Source organism: Mercenaria mercenaria, chromosome 1 (genome assembly GCF_021730395.1).
Source record: "Mercenaria mercenaria strain notata chromosome 1, MADL_Memer_1, whole genome shotgun sequence".
Lineage (NCBI taxonomy): Eukaryota > Metazoa > Mollusca > Bivalvia > Venerida > Veneridae > Mercenaria > Mercenaria mercenaria.
The window spans coordinates 93,927,391-93,935,708 of record NC_069361.1 but is presented as its reverse complement, the minus strand read 5'-3'; positions in this window follow the sequence as shown (position 1 = coordinate 93,935,708).

The window sequence follows — 8,318 nt, the reverse complement described above, 5'->3', positions numbered from 1 at the left end:
ATTTTTAGCGTATTCCCAGTGGGAACTGGATTGCGCGTTTACCACCCGTGTATACAATAGAATTCTGCTTAAGCTGGTGCTAAAGGACGTGAAGGGTGTTTCTCATAAACAGACTCAATCAAACAAACCAGACCTGTATCAATTTGCTTGATTGCGTCCTATGTTTCCAAAAATCATCTTACCAGTATAGATTTTATTAAAACGAAACATACATAAACAGTATTTTTTGTCTTAGCAGGAATGTAGTTAAAAACCTATGCAATGTCTTTTTTGAAATGCAACAAGTGATCAAAGACAATAAAGTAGAACGGACCATTAAAGAACTTTTGACAGCAGCCAGGTATAATTATACCCACACACTAATAACCTCTTTTATTTCAAATATGAATTTAGGTACACTTGTATAGCTAATATATATGTAACCTTAATCTGTGAAAAATACCATTCTAACACGACCAGCAAATAACCTACATACATGTAGAGCAAAATCTATCTCGGGTTATTCTGCAATAAACCACTCGCGTGCAATGACGTGATCCGATTCAGGTGCGTATCACGGTCGTAAAAATAGTTACCACTTTTTCTAACACTGTTGATACTAGTATGTCGTGTTAGAATCGAAATAATAAGTTCCCAAGTGTGATTTGTCGTAGAATAACCCGAGTTTTTCGTTCTTATGCGAAACAATATATCACTCAGGCCTACGACCTTCGTGATATATTCTTACGCATAAGAACTCAAAACTCGGGTTATGCTACGATAAACCACGTTTGGGAACTTATTATTTCTTAAATAACAAGAGTAAATTTAAACCACACTTGTATGATGCCTTACATGGGAACCCAGATCTGCTTATACGGCTTTTCCTCTGATCTGCATTTCTGATTTTTATTTTAGATTCTAGTGAATACTTTAGAACATACCCCTGTTAAACATTAAACTTGTTAGCCAACAAGTATCAGTCTTAAAATTTTGAGCTCAGCTATCTCTTCTACAAAGGGAACATGTTTTGATTGTTCGTTTTTCACCCATTAAATAACTGTGCATTATTACTCAGTTACAGTTTAAAAATACAAAGTGACTATATTGTATTAATGAATTTTCAAGAAAAGCTGCCTTTCCCAGTAAACTATTAATAAATATCTTAAATAACACAAGTGAACTATAAATAGACAGTCCAAATAACCAAGTACTCAATTTATAGTATAACAGATCATGCTTACTCATATACAGTCTAAGACAGCTGAAACGATTGTGCATAGTAATTAACAACACACTGACAATCAAACATATCTTTCACAGTGTGAAATTTTAAAGTGATTATTAAATTACTGTCATTGATATTATCATCTAAATCAAAAATAAATGATCTGAAATTCCAGCAGACTGAACTTAATTGTTTGTCTCGAATAACCAATAATCTTCTGATGATGATGATGACATAGATCTCAGTCTGCAGAAACCTATTTTTCCGAAACGATTACATCTTGTACAATGAAATATTTTGAGAAAAATATTCAATTAAGTAATTCTTATAAATATTTACTTAAATAACAACACTACGTGCATCAAACCTTTGAATACAAGGCAAATATTACAAGAAGAAAATGAATTAGTCTAAATGTACGTCGTTTTTAGTGTTTAATTTTTCTTCCACATATATGAATCAGATAAACAGACGCACTTTCTTGCGTCTTAAATAATTCATATAAAGCATCGTGCGCGATTGTCTGTACTTACACTATAATAGATTTGATATCTGGCCTTTTCCTGAAATGAAAAAGAAAAACATACCTTGAAACAAAACAGCACGGTTTCATCACACACCCATATAATTATATCAAACATGATTTGACGTAATTTCTTACAACAGTTGATTGTTAAACAATAAGCAACTATTCTATTAATCAACCTGTTGTAGTAATTTTCTGTTCTCGGCAGGGGCACTCGATTTCTTTCTTCAATTCAACAGATTTTTCTTCTGTTTTCTATGCTTCTTTTTTTCTGAAAGTGATCATCAATTATTAGAAGGAATTCAAACACATTTTTGTATAGTGCTTTCAAGTTTTCTGTCAGACAAATTAATGCAGAATCTAAAAAGCGAAGAAAGCCCCACAGTACAGCAATTATGACAGCATTCCATTTATTTTAAAACTGCAGCCATAGTATTTACAGGAAATTTTTTATATATACTGTATAATAAGTTTGTAGAATTTTATACATTGACATGATATTGTATGTCTTTATACACATAAATTTCTCAAAGAATAAAAATGTTGTAAACAAAATGTAAAATCTGAGCATCAAAGCTATAACTAATCTTTAGGCATTCTCGCTTTTCTTTGTTCATTTATACAGAAGTTTGGTGTAATAGAAATGTTTACTTCAATAAATGCTGGATGGAATCTGCAGTTAAGCTATCAATTAAATGCAGACATCTTAGAATTCATCACATTTGTTCTTTGTACGAAATTAATAGGGATGGCAACGAATAGCATTTTTTGTATTCGAATATGCGGTAATTTCAAATTATGTCAACGAAGTAGAATGCCAGTGCATTATCTTCAGGCGCATTCTTCTCTCTGATTGCAGGATTGAACGTATCTGATCCAAACATCCTAGAAGTATGAAATAGCATTCTCCAGCTTAACATAAGTAACTCTTGATTACAATGTAGTAAAATGTGTGAAGCTTATACTAATGCATTCTAGAATCTACATACTTACTAAAATTGTTTGTGATGAAAATACAGATTTACTTGTCATTTACCTCATTTTCTACAAAAAAAGGAATTAATCAATTTAATGGAGTACCTCATCTACTTCTGAGAGGCAGCCTTTACCAAATGAATATCTAACATGTTATCCGGAATATAATGTTTTTCTGAGCATGCGATCATCTAATCAGAAAATTACCGTTGCAATTCATTCTGTTTACAAATTATTCAATAAGAAAGCATGTCAGTGAGAGACTAGCACAGAAGCACTACCGTTAGATTTATATACTTGCCAGGTAAATGTATACAGTTTTAAATGTAGTAAATGGACATCATGATATTTCAGTTAATATAAGCAAAAGAAAAGAAGCTGAAACAAATCGGAAGGTGGCAATAAAGCATAGTTTACATGTGTATTAATTTTGGCACCTGGGTCCTCTTGATACAGAGAGGCTAAACTTTTCCGTCTTGTAAATTTTTACTCCTTCAAAGCTACTCGTGTTAATTTTTTTAAGGTCACTAGTATGGAAATCTTCACAAGTCATAGTCTGCTCTAGAAAATATCTCTTGCACTGCAACAAAAAGAAAGAAATTCCGCTATCATATAAAATGTAAATACTTGTCAAACATACGCAAATGTTCATTTAATTTAACCATCAGAAAGTGTCTTGGGATAAGTTATCAAACCCCACCCTGAAAGCTTCGAAATACTCCATAATGCAGTTTAAAACAAATGTTTTAGATAACTCGGTTTAGAAACTACATAAAAATGCGCGCGATTTACTTAAAAGGTAAGGAAACCCTGACAATAAGTTAATTCTATATGAAAGTCATCCTCAAGTTTTTCATAACGCTGAAAGAATTTTTAAAATCGGACCACTATTGAAAAAGATATGGCAGTTTGAGATTTAAGGAAATGGCTGATCATGGGGGCAACCATTTTAGTGTGTTTATGGTCACAATAGCCTAAATAGCTTTCCCTATATATTCTATGTAAAACTGACCTTTTTCAAAGAGCTACCAAACATAGCTAGACCCATTTCAGAGAACAAATCCTTACCTCATTTTAAAGAGTTATGATAAAACTGATATAAAATGAAGAGAAAAGTAGGGGTCATGTATCTTCTAAGTGAGATTTCTCTTGTCACATTTACTTACTGTAAACTGACATCAAAATCACACTGCTGTGACCTGGAAGTACTACTCATACTAGAATTGAGCTTGACTTCACCAAATACAACCTGCTCTCACATTTTTCCTACCAAATGTCAACAACACATCCACAATGAAATTTAAACAAAAACAAGCCTCAATTTAGACCTCTGTTGCCATGCAAAGTGAAAAATTAGTGTTCAAATACCTGGCAGCCATTACGCGACTAGACCAGATGGCTACCATGCTGGTTCCTTTAGTTTAGTTAGGCCTTATGACGTCATTTACACACTACTGAATTCATTATTTAGCAAATAACCTTTTACTTAGATGAGTTTTCATGTTTCTTGAGTGTAATGTGTAAAACATGATAATTTCTTTCATTATAGCTGAGAAAAGTAGAGAAATCATTTTACAAAAATAAATAAAGTTCAAATGTGTATCAGTTCAAATGTGTATCTTAAATTTCATAAATCCGCACTTTTGTTTTTTGTTGCCATGGAAACAAAATGGCCACCAATTTGACCAAATATTTAAATGCTCATACCTTTCTCATTTTCACTCCGATTTTGAAAATTCTTTCACTTCTTAAGTGATTTAAGAAATCCCAGCTGGCGAAATTAACATAAGAACAACCTTGCCTTTCCGTTTAAGAAATAATATATCCTAAACAGTGATTTGTCATTGAATAAAATCATTGTTTGGAGTTTAGACAGGAAAACAAATCGGTCGCGTTTAGATAAGAAAACAAATCGGTCATGTTACAATATGTTTGATATATTGATATAAATAAAGTTATGTGATTGCTTAATTCGCCTTTGCAGTAAGTTTTTTTTATATGTTAACAACGATAAGTTTTCCTAAACGTGTTTAAACTTTCAAACGTGTAAAGTAATTTAAAGTAATTGGCAACAAATTAGGTGCTGTATTAATTAGAAGATTTGTTTAGTGACGTGACTGTCAGATCGATTTATACGGTAATTTTGATAAGCAGTAATCCCCATAATTCATGATGTCAGAGAACAAAACTTTCATTTCTTTGAACTATTCTATAACAGACAGATTGGTCAAAACAAACGCCTTCAATATTTAATACAACATAAATTTACAAATAGATTACAACAAAACAAGCTGAGATCAAGATTACTTTTACAGAAGTGGAAACACTTCTCTTCAAAGACGGAATCCTCCAGACATGTCTTCAAACATATTGACTGGATCACATGCATCGATATAACAATATTATAGGTAATTTAAGAAGCTGTGTATTGTCATTTTAGCATTACTCTGGGCATGTGTTTGTTGTTTAACATATATTTTGTTCGGATAAAAGTCACAAAATACCAAACTAACAGGCCCAGGAGACTGTATACTACAGGGGTCATGATTAAGTAATTAAACCGACAAAAGAGTGATGGTTCCCACTTCCCTACTGGGAAAAAACACTGCACCAATGCACAAATACAATTAATTTCCATGAAAAATAATGATATATTGGACATATTCATTTACTCTACAAAACCACGTGTTTCTCATTTGCAGAATTACAAGATCCGGTATTTATGACGGAAATTCTCTGATTGAATTTAGACTGTACCAGGGCATGAAGATTCCAACAGAAGGTAAATGATTTGTGCCAAACCATGAGAAAACCAACATAGTAGATTTGCGACCAGATTGACCCAGACCAGCCTGTCCATCCGTGCAGTCTGGTCAGGATCCATGCTGTTCGCTAACGGTTTCTCTAATTGCAATAGGCTTTGAAAGCGAACAGCATGGATCCTGACCAGACTGAGCGGATGCGCAGGCTGGTCTGGATCCATGCTGGTCGCAAATGCACTATGTTGGTTTTCTCATGGTGCGGCTCATTTGTGCATCACACATACAGCACCAGTTCATTCCTAATGGGATAGTTTTGAAATATTTACTACTGGTATATATCAAACTTGTATTTATCTAACAATCCGACTTTCACATGATCCGAGACCAATATATCAAGCTTTATGCAGTGAACATGGCAGAAGAATTTTAACATTTCTAGATTTAAAGATACAATGCTCTTTTCTTTTTCTACCGACTTTTCATAGATAATATATACATATCAAACATATGACTGTATTTAATGTCCCAGAGATACAAACTTTGCCAGAATCCACTACCTTACAACATACTGTTTTCAAAGTACATACTCAACTTCTGAACTAAATCTTTGCTAATAAGCAAAATCATTTTTGGTAATGACCTTGTACCAATGTTAAGGACAATGTTATTTACTAAGACAACATGAAATTCAGGACTATCTCACTTACACATTAATTTCTAATTAATTTATCAAAAGGCGGCAGGCAACTATGTGAGCAATGAAATAAAATGCACAGTACTCCCTAAAACTCACTTTTCAAGACATGATGCTTAAATCTATAAATACTTGCTGGTATGAAACCAATAGTCTGACTTAATTTTATCTCTTCCTATATTCAATCCTGATACCTAATCGAATTCTGTCTGCTCAATAAGATAAGAGTAAGTAGGTGTAACAACCGAGTTATGGACAGAGATGCACCGATGGCTTGGCTAACAGAGATGTATGCTTCAATAAAAGCAGTACAGCCAGCATCTGCATCTCAGGTGTATAAGAAATAAATTAATACATAACTTACTGGATTACATCTAACATCGATCAGGTTTCTTTCCTGTAAACTGTAATAACAGAAATAGAATTCAAAGAAACATTACTTGCAGGTATATTCACCCAGATACACGTTGCAATATATTAATTCAGATCCTTCTTTATTGCATATAAACAATTTAATATTGAGACCTCATTTCAATACTTTAGAGCATTCAATGATATGGTAACCATATAAAGCAAGTTAGCATAACATGTCTTCTTACCAGAAATAAAAAAAATGTTGTTACTTATAAGAAAATGTCTGTTTTGAAGAACAACAGCCTCCTGAAAACGCCCCCATGAAAATTGTTGCTGATGTATGTAGACATTTTCTCTATAAATAAAACTAAAACGTGGAAAATCACAACGAAAGAGGTTTTAGATGTTTTCTCAATAAAATGTACAATAAATCTAAGCCAAAAAATATAACTGCCACATCCTTACATGACTCATTATACTATTTTGCACTGCTTCACATTTTAAATTGAGTAGTCGCTTCCTATGTGGTGTGAACAGCCCTTAACAGCCCAGCCTCAGCTTGATACAAATAGTTTTCAAAGTCTTTGGACTTTTTCAGTAACGTATGCCAGCTTATCTTCATCTAGACAAGTTCGATTTTTTACCGCTGCTTACCTCCTAGGTTATATTATACTCATTTAGTTCTTTCTTTATTTAATAACAGCAACTAAATTCTGAGATCTTACTTTCAGTACCTTAGAACATTTCTATATTATATGAAAAACATTTATACAAACTGTGAAACATTTAAAGGTAGTCTTTTATATCCAGGGCCAGTTGTATGGAATTGTTTGCAAATAGAAATCAAAACCTTATCTTCTTTGCCATGTTTTAATTTTAACTGTATAAAATGGATCGATGGATGAATGGATTTTAATGCTAATTACATTTCATGTCTTTTGTTTTATGCATATATAATTTCTTTTATTTCTGTCAAATATATAATACTGCACATTCTAGTCTGAGAGGGACTCATGGAAGAGGACCCATTGAAGATTAGCTTAGCTAAATGGGTTACCCATTATAAATAAAGAATTTACTTACTTGCGATAACATCAATAAGCATAAGTCATCCTTTTTATCCTTTTTGGCTCAGTAAAAGTCAGGATGTCAAACAAACTTTTACAGACAACAAATAATTTGTATAAGCCATATTGGTCAAAACAAACGCATTCAATATTTATTAGAACATGCCATTTACCAAAAAAAAAAAAAAAAAAACCGCAACAAAATAGAAATGTAATGTACATTTATGAAAAAAAAATGTTTTGAAAAACAAGACTCTTAAAATGCTCCCATGAAAATTTCGCGTATATAGACATTTTCCTACCATGTTTCATTACCAATATTTCTACATTTTGGGCTACTCTGCATGCAACATGTACTTATTTGGTGCAAACAGTCCTATAAAGTCAATTATTTAGGTCAAAGTCAGTACAAAGGCCCTTACCTGGATGCATTTTTCTTGCCTACCTATCAGGGAAAGTATACATTTATCCAAGCACGCGCCGGGGATAGATATTCCTGTCTTTCCCTTGGGAAAAACCTTGACTAAAATAGCGTACACTAAGGTGACGTCACATAGTACTGGTACCATTGTGACGTCATAAACTTTATAAATAATGTCAGTAAATATCAAAAACCTATTTGTCTCAACGATCTATTTTGAACATGATAGGCAAGAAAAATTATCTAATATGTCTGCCTGTGTAAGACAGCTGTTTTCCCTACCCCCGGGACAGCATGGATAAAAAACCTCGC